The following is a 17,681-nucleotide window of genomic DNA, read 5'->3' on the forward strand; positions in this document are numbered from 1 at the left end:
ACCTGGAATTAGTCAAATGTGTTATCCATTGCGCCACTGGACCGCTGCTACAGCGTGAGCAGGAGTCAGCACTTTTGTAACGAAACGGAAGTTTGCTGCTTGAGACACCATGAGAAAGGTACTTCTCATTTTTACAATGAGAGGTAGAAAAAAACGCTACAAGCCCACAATGAGCAGGAATGAGCAGGTGAGCGAGCGTGTGCCATGCGTTAGAGACATCATGAGAAACTTAGTTCTCATTTTTCCCAGCGGAGAGGTAGAATAAACGCACTAACTACGAACAAACAATGTGCTCTTGTGTGCCATGCGTGACAAGGCTCCTTTTTAAATACTTTATAGAACAAAAAGGCAGCACTTGAACGAGCCAGCCAGGAGTCGAACCTAGAATCTTCTGCTCCGTAGGCAGACGCGTTATCCATTGCGCCACTGGCCCTCTGCTGCAGTGACTTTTGGAATCAGCACTTTTGTTACGACCCAGAGGCTCATCATGCGGATTGAGCCATCATGAGCAACTTAGTTCTCATTTTTATAAGGAGAGGTGGTTGAAAACACGCCTACGAACTGACAATGAGCAGGCGTGTGCCATGTGTTAGAGACATCTTGAGAAATAACGTAGTTCCCATTTTTTCTCCCGAGTAGAGGTAGAAACACGCTGCAACAGTGACTACAAACACACAATGAGCTTTCGAGTGCCTTGCGTGAGAAGGCTCATTTTTAAATACAGAACAAAAAGGCAGCATTTGAACGAGCCAGCCAGGAGTCGAACCTGGAATCTTCTGCTCCGTAGGCAGACGCGTTATCCATTGCGCCACTGGCCCGCTGCTGCACTGTGAGCTGCATTCAGCACTTTTGTTACGAACCAGAGGCTCAGGTCGGGCTGCCTGAGACATCACGAGAAACTTTGTTCTCATTTTTACAGCGAGAGGTAGGAAAAACGCTACCAACACACAATAAGCAGGCGTGTGACATGTGTTAAAGAAGGCTCATTTTTAAATACTTTATTGAAAACAATACATACAAACATCTGACAAAGAAAGCATTTGGCATCAGATACTGCCCGGATTGCAACTCTCCGCACGTATTTTCTGGCGAGTTTTACGGACCAAGCATCTCATTTATTGTACGATAGCACTCACATTTTCATGCGCAAATAACAGATTTAGACTGTTTTCACTTTTTAGTATTGTACCATTTTATGTGCTCGGTGCTCTTCAGTGTTAAATCCGCGGGACAGGGTGATCTGTACCCAGATCAACCCCAAAAGTGCCATACAGATATGAAACAGATAAGGCCTGAGTGATAGGCGTGCCAAGGAGTACTCGACGTGCATGCTACAGAAACGCGAAACATGCAACAAGTGAGAGACATAAAATGGGGTTTTTCACTTTAAGAAAATAACATATAATATATTGAATACAATTTTTTGTTTACTTCTTAAAAGGTGTTTTATTGAGCTGTAGCCTTCCTCTTAGAGAGCAGGACTAAGAAGCCCGGCTGGAGCATTTCAGCACATTTTTATTTCCTTTTGGCGATCGCTGTGTCAGGGTGTTGGGTTGGGGCTCCAAGATTGCCGAACACCAGGCGAGCAGTCTATCATGGGGAACAGTTTAGTATACAACACCGGTGCGATGAAGGCACATGGCCTACTCTGCATTTTAAGCACCACCTATAAGCCGAAACCGTTGCATTGAAGTACAGGTAGGAGGGAGATGACATGTGAAGAGGGACACACGACTTGTTTTTTTTTGGGTTATTTATTTGTTAAATATTGTTGGTTGTTTATCGTCTAATTGACTGCCTTGGGCCATGCTTACCTCTTTGGCCATTCCCACCCACTCCTTGCCCCTCCCACCCAAAACTCAACCCCTGGTATCTATGTTGTTTCTAAGCAGTCTGCTGTGAGTTAATGGCTTAATTGCCGCTGTAAATGGCTACCGGTATAATAACAAAAATCTTACCCAATTCTACCTGACCTTAACTCACTACCCCACCCCCTCTATTCCCACCTCTCCCCTCTCACCCAATCTACCCTTATCCCCACCCTACTCTACCACCACTGACTATACCCCAAACCACTCTACACCTACCCCACTCTTCGCTACCCACAATATCCCACACCACTGTACACCTACCCTACCCACTGCCCCACCCAACTGTACCCCTATCCATCAAACCACTGTAGACTGGCAAGGTGACACGAGGTCCTTTGATCCCAATAGATTTCGCCCAGCCTTTCCATATCTTCAGATCACTACCGAGTTAAGGTACGTGTTTGTTGAGTCTTCAACTTACCCCAGACCTAAGCTAGTTGTTCAAGATCAGACAGGCAGTCAAAGTGAACAGGCACGCCTTTGACAGTGTCTCTTCGGATGTAGGTAGATGCACAAAGTATTCTATTCTGAGGTCCATGCATTCTGCCATGTAAGCGCCAAACAGCCCTTTCACGGGAAGACCCTTCAAAAAGTAAAGACTCCGCTTTCTGTATGTTGGCATGTAGCACGTAGCCCATCTTGGCAGATAGCGTACATCACATTGCATCTAGTGGTGGCCCTATGTTGTGATTCTTCACTTGCCAAATCATAGCAGTGCTAAAAGGTCATGGCCAAGAGGCCTCAGCGGCAGGGGATCTGCGTCCAGTGCAAATTGGCACATGCCAAAACGTCCTGAACAATGGAGAAGGCAAAGAAGTTTCATTAGTGGTGTAATGGGAGGATAAATCGTGTTCCAGATGTTGGGGACATCCCTCAGACCTGTTAAGGGCCTCCATCACACCACTGAGGAATCATCCTTCTTTGCTACTGTTTGCAATGAATGATTGAAGGAGTTGCGTATCTTCAGATCTATAGATTCCTGCTATGATATGACATGATATTGTATTTGAATCGTACTCATACACGCGTGTTTCAGAGCGTGACGAGGCAAGGGAGGGGAAGAAGGGAGGACAAAACAGCGATCTTCCTAGGCCCAGTGACATTGAGAATGCTCAAGTGCAGGGGAGAGGGAGGGAGGAAAGTGCAAGGAGAGGGGCGAGGTGGAACGTGCCTAGGAAGGGATAAAAACAACAACAACTGGTAGCGCAGCCAGCAGGGTGGCAAGGGCGAGGTTTAAAGCGCAGACAAGGGGTGTCTGATAAGTGCAGGTAAGGGCACTGTAGGGTTACAGATACAGACCCAAGTGCAAGGATTGCGTGCAAGGGTTGCCAGGAGGCAGTGCAGGTGTGCGGCTGGGTGGGCAGGGACCTTGGCCCGAAATCAGAGGGTAGCCAGGTGCACGGAGCCGAAGCAGACAGATCAGCAGGGGAGCGGAAGAGCAAAGGCAGAAGCAAAGAGGAAGGTCTTGAGGTGCTTCCGGAACCAGAGATGGTTCTCCTCAAGTTTCAGTGTGGCAGGCAGGCTGTTCCAGAGGGAGGCCCCAGCTGAGGAAAGAGATCTACCCCCAACTCGTTGCTTGGAGAAGCGACCGGCCCTGAGGGAGTTGGAGGTGGATGAGAAAAGAGCTCGAGTGGGAAGGTATTTACGGAGGGAGAGTTGAAGGTATTTTGGACCCAGGCCCCAGTAAGCCTTGTGGACAATGCAGAGGGACTTGAATTTAACCCTTGCAGCCACTGGGAGCAATGAAAAGATTTCAGGGCTGGAGAGATACGATCCCTGGGCTTCAGACCAAGGAAACGTCTTGCAGTCCTGTTCTGGATGAGTTGCAGAGGACAGAGGGAAGAAGCAGGCAGATTTAGAAAGAGGCTGTTGCAGTAGTCTAGCCTAGAGAGAATCAGAGCTCAAGATACAGTAAGCTTCTGGGGGAAGGAGAGGAAAGGAACAATACCTCTGCAAATGTACAATTGGTAGTTTGACTTCTTAGAGATGTCAGAGATGTGAGAAGAAAAGGAGAGTGTGGAGTCGAAGATGACCCCAAGGTTCTTAGCCTCAAAGGTGGGAGCAGGAAGAGGGCCAAGGGAGGCCGGCCAGAGAGTGGCAGGAAAGGAGGGTGCAGGTGTGCCGATGAGGAGAATCTCTGCCTAAATGGGATTAAGGCAGAGATCATTGGCGGCAGACCAGTCCTGGATGGCAGACAGACGGTCAGAGATGAGGGAGGGAAGCCCGAAAACAAGCAGAGTGTCATCCGCATAGCACTGAAAGTTGAAGCAGAGAGCTGCAATGCGGTGGGAAATGGGTGCCAGGTATTGGTTGAACAGCCAGGGAGAGAGGTTAGACCCGTGGGGAACACCACAAGTAGAGAATGAGATGGCGAAAAGGAAGGACCCAAGTTGGACCTGGGAGGGCCGATCAGAGTGGAAAGAGGTCATCCAGGCCAGGGCCTGATCAGTGATACCCGGCTTATCACGGAGACAGTTGAGCAGGATGGCATGGTTGACCGTGTCAAAGGCAGAAGAGAAATCGAGTAGGATGAGGACCCAAAAGGGATGTTAGAGTCATGGTTGGACAGCAGGTCTTCACAGGTGTTCAGGAGAGCAGTTTCCATGCTTCTGACAGCTCTGAAGCCAGTCTGATGGTCATGGAGACAACCAACAGAGTCGGTGTGAAGATTAAGCTGGGAGATGGTCAGCTTTTCCAAGAGTTTGCCCTGGAAAGGAGTGATAGAAACCTGCGAAGTTAGCCGGGCCGGAGGGGTCGGCTGTGGAATTTTTGAGAAGAGGGTGCACAAGAGAATGCTTCAGAGTGGAGGGGAAGATTCCACAGGTGATGGAATGGTTACAGAAGTCGGCCAGATTCAGAGCAAGGGTGTCAATGTGGTCCTTGATGGTTTTGGACGAACAGGGAAGAACCTGTTTTGACTGGAATCACACAATCTCCTGGGCTTGCGCCAATCTGGTTTCCAACCAAGCCACGGCACTGAATCGGCCTTACTGGACCTAAAGATTCAACAGGATGATATCAAAGATGCCAAGAAGCAAGCCCTCCTCTTGTTACTGGGCCTGTCTGCAGCCTTCGACCATGTATACATATTGAATAAATCAAAAAGGCAGCCTATGATCGAGCCAGCCAGGAGTCAACCTGGAATTAGTCAAATGTGTTATCCATTGCGCCACTGGACCGCTGCTACAGCGTGAGCAGGAGTCAGCACTTTTGTAACGAAACAGAAGTTTCCTGCTTGAGACACAGTGAGAAACGTACTTCTCATTTTTACAAGGAGAGGTAGAAAAAAACGCTACAAGCCCACAATGAGCAGGTGAGCGAGCGTGTGCCATCATGAGAAACTTAGTTCTCATTTTTCCCAGAGGAGAGGTAGAAAAAACGCACTAACTACGAACAAACAATGTGCTTTTGTGTGCCATGCGTGACAAGGCTCATTTTTAAATACTTTCTAGAACAAAAAGGCAGCATGCGAACGAGCCAGCCAGAAGTCGAACCTGGAATCTTCTGCTCCGTAGGCAGACGCGTTATCCATTGCGCCACTGGCCCTCTGCTGCAGTTACTCTTGGAATCAGCACTTTTGTTACGACGCAGAGGCTCATCATGCGGATTGAGCCATCATGAGCAACTTAGTTCTCATTTTTATAAGGAGAGGTGGTTGAAAACACGCCTACGAACTGACAATGAGCAGGCGTGTGCCATGTGTTAGAGACATCATGAGAAATAACGTAGTTCCCATTTTTTCTCCCGAGTAGAGGTAGAAACACGCTGCAACAGTGACTACAAACACACAATGAGCTTTCGAGTGCCTTGCGTGAGAAGGCTCATTTTTAAATACAGAACAAAAAGGCAGCATTTGAACGAGCCAGCCAGGAGTCGAACCTGGAATCTTCTGCTCCGTAGGCAGACGCGTTATCCATTGCGCCACTGGCCCGCTGCTGCACTGTGAGCTGCATTCAGCACTTTTGTTACGAACCAGAGGCTCAGGTCGGGCTGCCTGAGACATCACGAGAAACTTTGTTCTCATTTTTACAGCGAGAGGTAGGAAAAACGCTACCAACACACAATAAGCAGGCGTGTGACATGTGTTAAAGAAGGCTCATTTTTAAATACTTTATTGAAAACAATACATACAAACATCTGACAAAGAACGCATTTGGCATCAGATACTGCCCGGATTGCAACTCTCTGCACGTATTTTCTGGCGAGTTCTACGGACCAAGCATCTCATTTATTGTACGATAGCACTCACATTTTCATGCGCAAATAACAGATTTAGACTGTTTTCACTTTTTAGTATTGTACCATTTTATGTGCTCGGTGCTCTTCAGTGTTAAATCCGCGGAGAGGATGATCTGTACCCAGATCAACCCCAAAAGTGCCATACTGATATGAAACAGATAAGGCCTGAGTGATAGGCGTGCCAAGGAGTACTCGACGTGCATGCCACAGAAACGCGAAACATGCAACAAGTGAGAGACATAAAATGGGGTTTTTCACTTTAAGAAAATAACATATAATATATTGAATACAATTTTTTGTTTACTTCTTAAAAGGTGTTTTATTGAGCTGTAGCCTTCCTCTTAGAGAGCAGGACTAAGAAGCCCAGCTGGAGCATTTCAGCACATTTTTATTTCCTTTTGGCGATCGCTGTGTCAGGGTGTTGGGTTGGGGCTCCAAGATTGCCGAACACCAGGCGAGCAGTCTATCATGGGGAACAGTTTAGTATACAACACCGGTGCGATGAAGGCACATGGCCTACTGTGCATTTTAAGCACCACCTATAAGCCGAAACCGTTGCATTGAAGTACAGGTAGGAGGGAGATGACATGTGAAGAGGGACACACGACTTGGTTTTTTTTGGGTTATTTATTTGTTAAATATTGTTGGTTGTTTATCGTCTAATTGACTGCCTTGGGCCATGCTTACCTCTTTGGCCATTCCCACCCACTCCTTGCCCCTCCCACCCAAAACTCAACCCCTGGTATCTATGTTGTTTCTAAGCAGTCTGCTGTGAGTTAATGGCTTAATTGCCGCTGTAAATGGCTACCGGTATAATAACAAAAATCTTACCCAATTCTACCTGTCCTTAACTCACTACCCCACCCCCTCTATTCCCACCTCTCCCCTCTCACCCAATCTACCCTTATCCCCACCCTACTCTACCACCACTGACTATACCCCAAACCACTCTACACCTACCCCACTCTTCGCTACCCACAATATCCCACACCACTGTAGACCTACCCTACCCACTGCCCCACCCCACTGTACCCCTATCCATCAAACCACTGTAGACTGGCAAGGTGACACGAGGTCCTTTGATCCCAATAGATTTCGCCCAGCCTTTCCATATCTTCAGATCACTACCGAGTTAAGGTACGTGTTTGTTGAGTCTTCAACTTACCCCAGACCTACGCTAGTTGTTCAAGATCAGACAGGCAGTCAAAGTGAACAGGCACGCCTTTGACAGTGTCTCTTCGGATGTAGGTAGATGCACAAAGTATTCTATTCTGAGGTCCATGCATTCTGCCATGTAAGCGCCAAACAGCCCTTTCACGGGAAGACCCTTCAAAAAGTAAAGACTCCGCTTTCTGTATGTTGGCATGTAGCACGTAGCCCATCTTGGCAGATAGCGTACATCACATTGCATCTAGTGGTGGCCCTATGTTGTGATTCTTCACTTGCCAAATCATAGCAGTGCTAAAAGGTCATGGCCAAGAGGCCTCAGCGGCAGGGGATCTGCGTCCAGTGCAAATTGGCACATGCCAAAACGTCCTGAACAATGGAGAAGGCAAAGAAGTTTCATTAGTGGTGTAATGGGAGGATAAATCGTGTTCCAGATGTTGGGGACATCCCTCAGACCTGTTAAGGGCCTCCATCACACCACTGAGGAATTATCCTTGTTTGTTACTGTTTGCAATGAATGATTGAAGGAGTTGCGTATCTTCAGATCTATAGATTCCTGCTATGATATGACATGATATTGTATTTGAATCGTACTCATACACGCGTGTTTCAGAGCGTGACGAGGCAAGGGAGGGGAAGAAGGGAGGACAAAACAGCGATCTTCCTAGGCCCAGTGACATTGAGAATGCTCAAGTGCAGGGGAGAGGGAGGGAGGAAAGTGCAAGGAGAGGGGCGAGGTGGAACGTGCCTAGGAAGGGATAAAAACAACAACAACTGGTAGCGCAGCCAGCAGGGTGGCAAGTGCGAGGTTTAAAGCGCAGACAAGGGGTGTCTGATAAGTGCAGGTAAGGGCACTGTAGGGTTACAGATACAGACCCAAGTGCAAGGATTGCGTGCAAGGGTTGCCAGGAGGCAGTGCAGGTGTGCGGCTGGGTGGGCAGGGACCTTGGCCCGAAATCAGAGGGTAGCCAGGTGCACGGAGCCGAAGCAGACAGATCAGCAGGGGAGCGGAAGAGCAAAGGCAGAAGCAAAGAGGAAGGTCTTGAGGTGCTTCCGGAACCAGAGATGGTTCTCCTCAAGTTTCAGTGTGGCAGGCAGGCTGTTCCAGAGGGAGGCCCCAGCTGAGGAAAGAGATCTACCCCCAACTCGTTGCTTGGAGAAGCGACCGGCCCTGAGGGAGTTGGAGGTGGAGGAGAAAAGAGCTCGAGTGGGAAGGTATTTACGGAGGGAGAGTTGAAGGTATTTTGGACCCAGGCCCCAGTAAGCCTAGTGGACAATGCAGAGGGACTTGAATTTAACCCTTGCAGCCACTGGGAGCAATGAAAAGATTTCAGGGCTGGAGAGATACGATCCCTGGGCTTCAGACCAAGGAAACGTCTTGCAGTCCTGTTCTGGATGAGTTGCAGAGGACAGAGAGAAGAAGCAGGCAGATTTAGAAAGAGGCTGTTGCAGTAGTCTAGCCTAGAGAGAATCAGAGCTCTAGATACAGTAAGCTTCTGGGGGAAGGAGAGGAAAGGAACAATACCTCTGCAAATGTACAGTTGGTAGTTTGACTTCTTAGAGATGTCAGAGATGTGAGAAGAAAAGGAGAGTGTGGAGTCGAAGATGACCCCAAGGTTCTTAGCCTCAAAGGTGGGAGCAGGAAGAGGGCCAAGGGAGGCCGGCCAGAGAGTGGCAGGAAAGGAGGGTGCAGGTGTGCCGATGAGGAGAATCTCTGCCTAAATGGGATTAAGGCAGAGATCATTGGCGGCAGACCAGTCCTGGATGGCAGACAGACGGTCAGAGATGAGGGAGGGAAGCCTGAAAACAAGCAGAGTGTCATCCGCATAGCACTGAAAGTTGAAGCAGAGAGCTGCAATGCGGTGGGAAATGGGTGCCAGGTATTGGTTGAACAGCCAGGGAGAGAGCTTAGACCCGTGGGGAACACCACAAGTAGAGAATGAGATGGCGAAAAGGAAGGACCCAAGTTGGACCTGGGAGGGCCGATCAGAGTGGAAAGAGGTCATCCAGGCCAGGGCCTGATCAGTGATACCCGGCTTATCACGGAGACAGTTGAGCAGGATGGCATGGTTGACCGTGTCAAAGGCAGAAGAGAAATCGAGTAGGATGAGGACCCAAAAGGGATGTTAGAGTCATGGTTGGACAGCAGGTCTTCACAGGTGTTCAGGAGAGCAGTTTCCATGCTTCTGACAGCTCTGAAGCCAGGCTGATGGTCATGGAGACAACCAACAGAGTCGGTGTGAAGATTAAGCTGGGAGATGGTCAGCTTTTCCAAGAGTTTGCCCTGGAAAGGAGTGATAGAAACCTGCGAAGTTAGCCGGGCCGGAGGGGTCGGCTGTGGAATTTTTGAGAAGAGGGTGCACAAGAGAATGCTTCAGAGTGGAGGGGAAGATTCCACAGGTGATGGAATGGTTACAGAAGTCGGCCAGATTCAGAGCAAGGGTGTCAATGTGGTCCTTGATGGTTTTGGACGAACAGGGAAGAACCTGTTTTGACTGGAATCACACAATCTCCTGGGCTTGCGCCAATCTGGTTTCCAACCAAGCCACGGCACTGAATCGGCCTTACTGGACCTAAAGATTCAACAGGATGATATCAAAGATGCCAAGAAGCAAGCCCTCCTCTTGTTACTGGGCCTGTCTGCAGCCTTCGACCATGTATACATATTGAATAAATCAAAAAGGCAGCCTATGATCGAGCCAGCCAGGAGTCAACCTGGAATTAGTCAAATGTGTTATCCATTGCGCCACTGGACCGCTGCTACAGCGTGAGCAGGAGTCAGCACTTTTGTAACGAAACAGAAGTTTCCTGCTTGAGACACAGTGAGAAACGTACTTCTCATTTTTACAAGGAGAGGTAGAAAAAAACGCTACAAGCCCACAATGAGCAGGTGAGCGAGCGTGTGCCATCATGAGAAACTTAGTTCTCATTTTTCCCAGAGGAGAGGTAGAAAAAACGCACTAACTACGAACAAACAATGTGCTTTTGTGTGCCATGCGTGACAAGGCTCATTTTTAAATACTTTCTAGAACAAAAAGGCAGCATGCGAACGAGCCGCCAGGAGTCGAACCTGGAATCTTCTGCTCCGTAGGCAGACGCGTTATCCATTGCGCCACTGGCCCTCTGCTGCACTTACTCTTGGAATCAGCACTTTTGTTACGACGCAGAGGCTCATCATGCGGATTGAGCCATCATGAGCAACTTAGTTCTCATTTTTATAAGGAGAGGTGGTTGAAAACACGCCTACGAACTGACAATGAGCAGGCGTGTGCCATGTGTTAGAGACATCATGAGAAATAACGTAGTTCCCATTTTTTCTCCCGAGTAGAGGTAGAAACACTGCTGCAACAGTGACTACAAACACACAATGAGCTTTCGAGTGCCTTGCGTGAGAAGGCTCATTTTTAAATACAGAACAAAAAGGCAGCATTTGAATGAGCCAGCCAGGAGTCGAACCTGGAATCTTCAGCTCCGTAGGCAGACGCGTTATCCATTGCGCCACTGGCCCGCTGCTGCACTGTGTGCTGCATTCAGCACTTTTGTTACGAACCAGAGGCTCAGGTCGGGCTGCCTGAGACATCACGAGAAACTTTGTTCTCATTTTTACAGCGAGAGGTAGGAAAAACGCTACCAACACACAATAAGCAGGCGTGTGACATGTGTTAAAGAAGGCTCATTTTTAAATACTTTATTGAAAACAATACATACAAACATCTGACAAAGAACGCATTTGGCATCAGATACTGCCCGGATTGCAACTCTCTGCACGTATTTTCTGGCGAGTTTTACGGACCAAGCATCTCATTTATTGTACTATAGCACTCACATTTTCATGCGCAAATAACAGATTTAGACTGTTTTCACTTTTTAGTATTGTACCATTTTATGTGCTCGGTGCTCTTCAGTGTTAAATCCGCGGGAGAGGATGATCTGTACCCAGATCAACCCCAAAAGTGCCATACAGATATGAAACAGGTAAGGCCTGAGTGATAGGCGTGCCAAGGAGTACTCGACGTGCATGCCACAGAAACGCGAAACATGCAACAAGTGAGAGACATAAAATGGGGTTTTTCACTTTAAGAAAATAACATATAATATATTGAATACAATTTTTTGTTTACTTCTTAAAAGGTGTTTTATTGAGCTGTAGCCTTCCTCTTAGAGAGCAGGACTAAGAAGCCCGGCTGGAGCATTTCAGCACATTTTTATTTCCTTTTGGCGATCGCTGTGTCAGGGTGTTGGGTTGGGGCTCCAAGATTGCCGAACACCAGGCGAGCAGTCTATCATGGGGAACAGTTTAGTATACAACACCGGTGCGATGAAGGCACATGGCCTACTCTGCATTTTAAGCACCACCTATAAGCCGAAACCGTTGCATTGAAGTACAGGTAGGAGGGAGATGACATGTGAAGAGGGACACACGACTTGTTTTTTTTTTTTTGGGTTATATATTTGTTAAATATTGTTGGTTGTTTATCGTCTAATTGACTGCCTTGGGCCATGCTTACCTCTTTGGCCATTCCCACCCACTCCTTGCCCCACCCACCCAAATCTCAACCCCTGGTATCTATGTTGTTTCTAAGCAGTCTGCTGTGAGTTAATGGCTTAATTGCTGCTGTAAATGGCTACCGGTATAATAACAAAAATCTTACCCAATTCTACCTGACCTTAACTCACTACCCCACCCCCTCTATTCCCACCTCTCCCCTCTCACCCAATCTACCCTTATCCCCACCCAACTCTACCACCACTGACTATACCCCAAACCACTCTACACCTACCCCACTCTTCGCTACCCACAATATCCCACACCACTGTACACCGACCCTACCCACTGCCCCACCCCACTGTACCCCTATCCATCAAACCACTGTAGACTGGCAAGGTGACACGAGGTCATTTGATCCCAATAGATTTCGCCCAGCCTGCCCATATCGTCAGATCACTACCAAGTTAAGGTACGTGTTTGTTGAGTCTTCAACTTACCCCAGACCTACGCTAGTTGTTCATGATCAGGCAGGCAGTCAAAGTGAACAGGCACGCCTTTGACAGTGTCTCTTCGGATGTAGGTAGATGCATAAAGTATTCTATTCTGAGGTCCATCCATTCTGCCATGTAAGCGCCAAACAGCCCTTTCACGAGAAGACCCTTCAAAAAGTAAAGACTCCGCTTTCTGTATGATATGATATGATATGATAGTTTATTTATATAGCGCCTATACACAATGTGTTTCAAAGCGCTTCAAGGCAAGGGAGGGAACAAGGGAAAATACAACCACATTCTTACAGGCCATGAACAGTAAGGATGTGAAATTAACTATCGTACTCGGCCTGACGACATTTCAGATAGTGCAAGAGCTAAGACATAGATAAGGAAGGGAGGGGGAGAGTGGGAAGGAAATGGAAACAGACAGACGACTACCGTACTAGGCCTGACGCCATTTCTGGTAGAACCGGAGAAAAACAAAAGGTGAGGGAGAGGGGTGCAGAAAGGGAGGGGAGGAACAAAACAAGCGACTATCATACTAGGCCTGACGACATTTCAGATAGTGCTGGAGGGGCGGTGGGGAGGAAAAAAACAGTAATGGAAAGGTGGAGGAAACAGACGAGGTTGCTATCATATTAGGTCCAGGGACAATTCTGATAGATTAAGTGCATAGAAGAAAGTAAGGGGAGGAGATAGGAAAAGGGAGAAGGGAAAGGAGGAGAGAAAAGAGAGTAAGCAGTCAAAAAGAGTGGAGAAGCAAGAGTGGAGAGCGAATACAATTGCAGAAGTCAGTAGTAACACATAATGTTGCAAGCCAGGATACAAGATGAAGATGGGAACAGCATGATTCAGGGCCACCATGAGTACAAGATGCAAAGGAAGTCCAGCATGAGAGTTGAGAAAGAGTGTTGGCATGTAGCACGTAGCCCATCGTGGCAGATAGCGTACATCACATTGCATCTAGTGGTGGCCCCATGTTGTGATTCTTCACTTGCCAAATCATAGCAGTGCTAAAAGGTCATGGCCAAGAGGCCTCAGCGGCAGGGGATCTGCGTCCAGTGCAAATTGGCACATGCCAAAACGTCCTGAACAATGGAGAAGGCAAAGAAGTTTCATTAGTGATGTAATGGGAGGATAAATCGTGTTCCAGATGTTGGGAACATCACTCAGACCTGTTAAGGGCCTCCATCACACCACTGAGGAATCATCCTTGTTTGTTACTGTTTGCAATGAATGATTGAAGGAGTTGCGTATCTTCAGATCTATAGATTCCTGCTATGATATGACATGATATTGTATTTGAATCGTACTCATACACGCGTGTTTCAGAGCGTGACGAGGCAAGGGAGGGGAAGAAGGGAGGACAAAACAGCGATCTTCCTAGGCCCAGTGACATTGAGAATGCTCAAGTGCAGGGGAGAGGGAGGAAAGTGCAAGGGAGAGGGGCGAGGTGGAACGTGCTGAGGAAGGGATAAAAACAACAACAACTGGTAGCACAGCCAGCAGGGTGGCAAGTGCGAGGTTTAAAGCGCAGACAAGGGGTGTCTGATAAGTGCAGGTAAGGGCACTGTAGGGTTACAGATACAGACCCAAGTGCAAGGATTGCGTGCAAGGGTTGCCATGAGGCAGTGCAGGTGTATGGCTGGGTGGGCAGGGACCTGGGCCCAAAATCAGAGGGTAGCCAGGTGCACGGAGCCGAAGCAGACAGATCAGCAGGGGAGCGGAAGAGCAAAGGCAGAAGCAAAGAGGAAGGTCTTGAGGTGCTTCCGGAACCAGAGATGGTTCTCCTCAAGTTTCAGTGTGGCAGGGAGGCTGTTCCAGAGGGAGGCCCCAGCTGAGGAAAGAGATCTACCCCCAACTCGTTGCTTGGAGAAGCGACTGGCCCTGAGCGAGTTGGAGGTGGAGGAGCGAAGAGCTCGAGTGGGAAGGTATTTACAGAGAGAGAGTTGAAGGTATTTTGGACCCAGGCCCCAGTAAGCCTTGTGGACAATGCAGAGGGTCTTGACTTTAACCCTTGCAGAACCTGGGAGCAATGAAAAGATTTCAGGGCTGGAGAGATACGATCCCTGGGCTTCAGACCAAGGAAACGTCTTGCAGTCCTGTTCTGGACGAGTTGCAGAGGACGGAGAGTAGAAGCAGGCAGATTTAGAAAGAGGCTGTTGCAGTAGTCTAGCCTAGAGAGAACCAGAGCTCTAGATACAGTAAGCCTCTGGGGGAAGGAGAGGAAAGGAATAATACCTCTGCAAATGTGCAGTTGGTAGTTTGACTTCTTAGAGATGTCAGAGATGTGAGAAGAAAAGGAGAGTGTGGAGTCGAAGATGACCCCGAGGTTCTTAGCCTCACAGGTGGGAGCAGGAAGAGGGCCAAGGGAGGCCGGCCAGAGAGTGGCGGGAAAGGAGGGTGCAGGTGTGCCGACGAGGAGAATCTCTAACTGGGATTAAGGCAGAGATCATTGGCGGCACACCACTCCTGGATGGCAGACAGATGGTCAGAGATGAGGGAGGGAAGCCTGAAAACAAGCAGAGTGTCATCCGCATAGCACTGAAAGTTGAAGCAGAGAGCTGCAATGCGGTGGGCAATGGGTGCCAGGTATTGGTTGAACAGCCAGGGAGAGAGGTTAGACCCCTGGGCAGTGGTCGAAGTGTACGAAAAGAAGTAGTGGAACTATGTTCCTACTGGCCTGCACCCACTCCCCACAAACCCCACCGCCACGCCCTCTCCCACACACAATACAAACCCCCAACCACTAACACCTGCTGTTTAAGGGAACGTTCAGTGCAGTGCACTGAAAGTGCAAGCTGCAACGTCTTCCTACACTTTTTTTTTAAAACGAAAGCATTCTGGAACGGTTTCTTTTTAAAATAACAGTACAGGAGCTGTAAAACGTAATTTAAAAAAGTAGAGGAGCACCGCTCCCGACCGCTCCCGCTCACTTCGACCACTGCCCCTGGGGAACACCACAAGTAGAGAATGAGATGGCGAAAAGGAAGGACCCAAGTTGGACCTGGGAAGGTCGAACAGAGAGGAAAGAGGTCATCCAGGGCCTGATCGGTGATACCCGGCTTATCACGGAGACAGTTGAGCAGGATGGCATGGTTGACCATGTCAAAGGCAGTAGAGAGATTGGGTAGGATGAGGACACAAAAGGGATGTTAGGGTCATGGTTGGAGAGCAGGTCTTCACGGGTGTTCAGGAGAGCAGTTTCCATGCTCCTGACAGCTCTTAAGCCAGGCTGATGGTCATGGAGACAACCAACAGAGTCGGTGTGAAGATTAAGCTGGGAGATGATCAGCTTTTCCAAGAGTTTGCCCTGGAAAGGAGTGATAGAAACCTCCGATAGTTAGCCGGGCCGGAGGGATCGGCTGTGGGATTTTTGAGAAGAGGGTGCACAAGAGAGTGCTTCAGAGTGGAGGGGAAGATTCCAGAGGTGAAGGAATGGTTACAGAAGTCGGCCAGATTCAGAGCAAGGGTGTCAATGTGGTCCTTGATGGTTTTGGACGAACAGGGAAGAACCTGTTTTGACTGGAATCACACAATCTCCTGGGTTTACGCCAATCTGGTTTCCAACCAAGCCACTTCACTGAATCGGCCTTACTGGACCTAAAGATTCAACTGGATGATATCAAAGATGCCAAGAAGTAAGCCCTCCTCTTGTTACTAGGCCTGTCTGCAGCCTTTGAATAAATCAAAAAGGCAGCCTATGACCGAGCCAGCCGGGAGTCAACCTGGAATTAGTCAAATGTGTTATCCATTGCGCCACTGGACCGCTGCTACAGCGTGAGCAGGAGTCAGCACTTTTGTAACGAAACGGAAGTTTGCTGCTTGAGACACCATGAGAAAGGTACTTCTCATTTTTACAAGGAGAGGTAGAAAAAAACGCTACAAGCCCACAATGAGCAGGAATGAGCGAGCGTGTGCCATGCGTTAGAGACATCATGAGAAACTTAGTTCTCATTTTTCCCAGCGGAGAGGTAGAATAAACGCACTAACTACGAACAAACAATGTGCTCTTGTGTGCCATGCGTGACAAGGCTCCTTTTTAAATACTTTATAGAACAAAAAGGCAGCACTTGAACGAGCTAGCCAGGAGTCGAACCTAGAATCTTCTGCTCTGTAGGCAGACGCGTTATCCATTGCGCCACTGGCCCTCTGCTGCAGTGACTCTTGGAATCAGCACTTTTGTTACGACCCAGAGGCTCATCATGCGGATTGAGCCATCATGAGCAACTTAGTTCTCATTTTTATAAGGAGAGGTGGTTGAAAACACGCCTACGAACTGACAATGAGCAGGCGTGTGCCATGTGTTAGAGACATCTTGAGAAATAACGTAGTTCCCATTTTTTCTCCCGAGTAGAGGTAGAAACACGCTGCAACACTGACTACAAACACACAATGAGCTTCGAGTGCCTTGCGTGAGAAGGCTCATTTTTAAATACAGAACAAAACGGCAGCACTTGAACGAGCCAGCCAGGAGTCGAACCTGGAATCTTCTGCTCCGTAGGCAGACGCGTTATCCATTGCGCCACTGGCCCGCTGCTGCACTGTGAGCTGCATTCAGCACTTTTGTTACGAACCAGAGGCTCAGGTCGGGCTGCCTGAGACATCACGAGAAACTTTGTTCTCATTTTTACAGCGAGAGGTAGGAAAAACGCTACCAACACACAATAAGCAGGCGTGTGACATGTGTTAAAGAAGGCTCATTTTTAAATACTTTATTGAAAACAATACATACAAACATCTGACAAAGAACGCATTTGGCATCAGATACTGCCCGGATTGCAACTCTCTGCACGTATTTTCTGGCGAGTTTTACGGACCAAGCATCTCATTTATTGTACGATAGCACTCACATTTTCATGCGCAAATAACAGATTTAGACTGTTTTCACTTTTTAGTATTGTACCATTTTATGTGCTCGGTGCTCTTCAGTGTTAAATCCGCGGGAGAGGATGATCTGTACCCAGATCAACCCCAAAAGTGCCATACAGATATGAAACAGATAAGGCCTGAGTGATAGGCGTGCCAAGGAGTACTCGACGTGCATGCTACAGAAACGCGAAACATGCAACAAGTGAGAGACATAAAATGGGGTTTTTCACTTTAAGAAAATAACATATAATATATTGAATACAATTTTTTGTTTACTTCTTAAAAGGTGTTTTATTGAGCTGTAGCCTTCCTCTTAGAGAGCAGGACTAAGAAGCCCGGCTGGAGCATTTCAGCACATTTTTATTTCCTTTTGGCGATCGCTGTGTCAGGGTGTTGGGTTGGGGCTCCAAGATTGCCGAACACCAGGTGAGCAGTCTATCATGGGGAACAGTTTAGTATACAACACCGGTGCGATGAAGGCACATGGCCTACTCTGCATTTTAAGCACCACCTATAAGCCGAAACCGTTGCATTGAAGTACAGGTAGGA

The 17,681-nt window shown here is 48.1% G+C and overlaps 7 non-coding genes across 7 annotated transcripts; all 7 read right to left on the reverse strand.

Moving 5' to 3' along the window:
• Nucleotides 1–360: 360 nt before the first annotated feature.
• On the reverse strand, nucleotides 361–433 carry TRNAR-ACG (transfer RNA arginine (anticodon ACG)). Its single transcript has one exon. It is a non-coding gene; the product is annotated as a tRNA-Arg (tRNA).
• A 312-nt stretch (nucleotides 434–745) lies between these two features.
• Nucleotides 746–818, reverse strand: TRNAR-ACG (transfer RNA arginine (anticodon ACG)). The gene has a single exon. It is a non-coding gene; the product is annotated as a tRNA-Arg (tRNA).
• Nucleotides 819–5,344: 4,526 nt separating this feature from the next.
• Nucleotides 5,345–5,417, reverse strand: TRNAR-ACG (transfer RNA arginine (anticodon ACG)). Its single transcript has one exon. It is a non-coding gene; the product is annotated as a tRNA-Arg (tRNA).
• Nucleotides 5,418–5,729: 312 nt separating this feature from the next.
• On the reverse strand, nucleotides 5,730–5,802 carry TRNAR-ACG (transfer RNA arginine (anticodon ACG)). The gene has a single exon. It is a non-coding gene; the product is annotated as a tRNA-Arg (tRNA).
• A 4,910-nt stretch (nucleotides 5,803–10,712) lies between these two features.
• On the reverse strand, nucleotides 10,713–10,785 carry TRNAR-ACG (transfer RNA arginine (anticodon ACG)). Its single transcript has one exon. It is a non-coding gene; the product is annotated as a tRNA-Arg (tRNA).
• A 5,553-nt stretch (nucleotides 10,786–16,338) lies between these two features.
• Nucleotides 16,339–16,411, reverse strand: TRNAC-ACA (transfer RNA cysteine (anticodon ACA)). Its single transcript has one exon. It is a non-coding gene; the product is annotated as a tRNA-Cys (tRNA).
• A 311-nt stretch (nucleotides 16,412–16,722) lies between these two features.
• Nucleotides 16,723–16,795, reverse strand: TRNAR-ACG (transfer RNA arginine (anticodon ACG)). The gene has a single exon. It is a non-coding gene; the product is annotated as a tRNA-Arg (tRNA).
• Between the last annotated feature and the right edge of the window lie 886 nt (nucleotides 16,796–17,681).

The sequence above is a fragment of the Ambystoma mexicanum genome, chromosome 13 (genome assembly GCF_040938575.1).
Source record: "Ambystoma mexicanum isolate Mex_15411 chromosome 13, UKY_AmexF1_1, whole genome shotgun sequence".
Lineage (NCBI taxonomy): Eukaryota > Metazoa > Chordata > Amphibia > Caudata > Ambystomatidae > Ambystoma > Ambystoma mexicanum.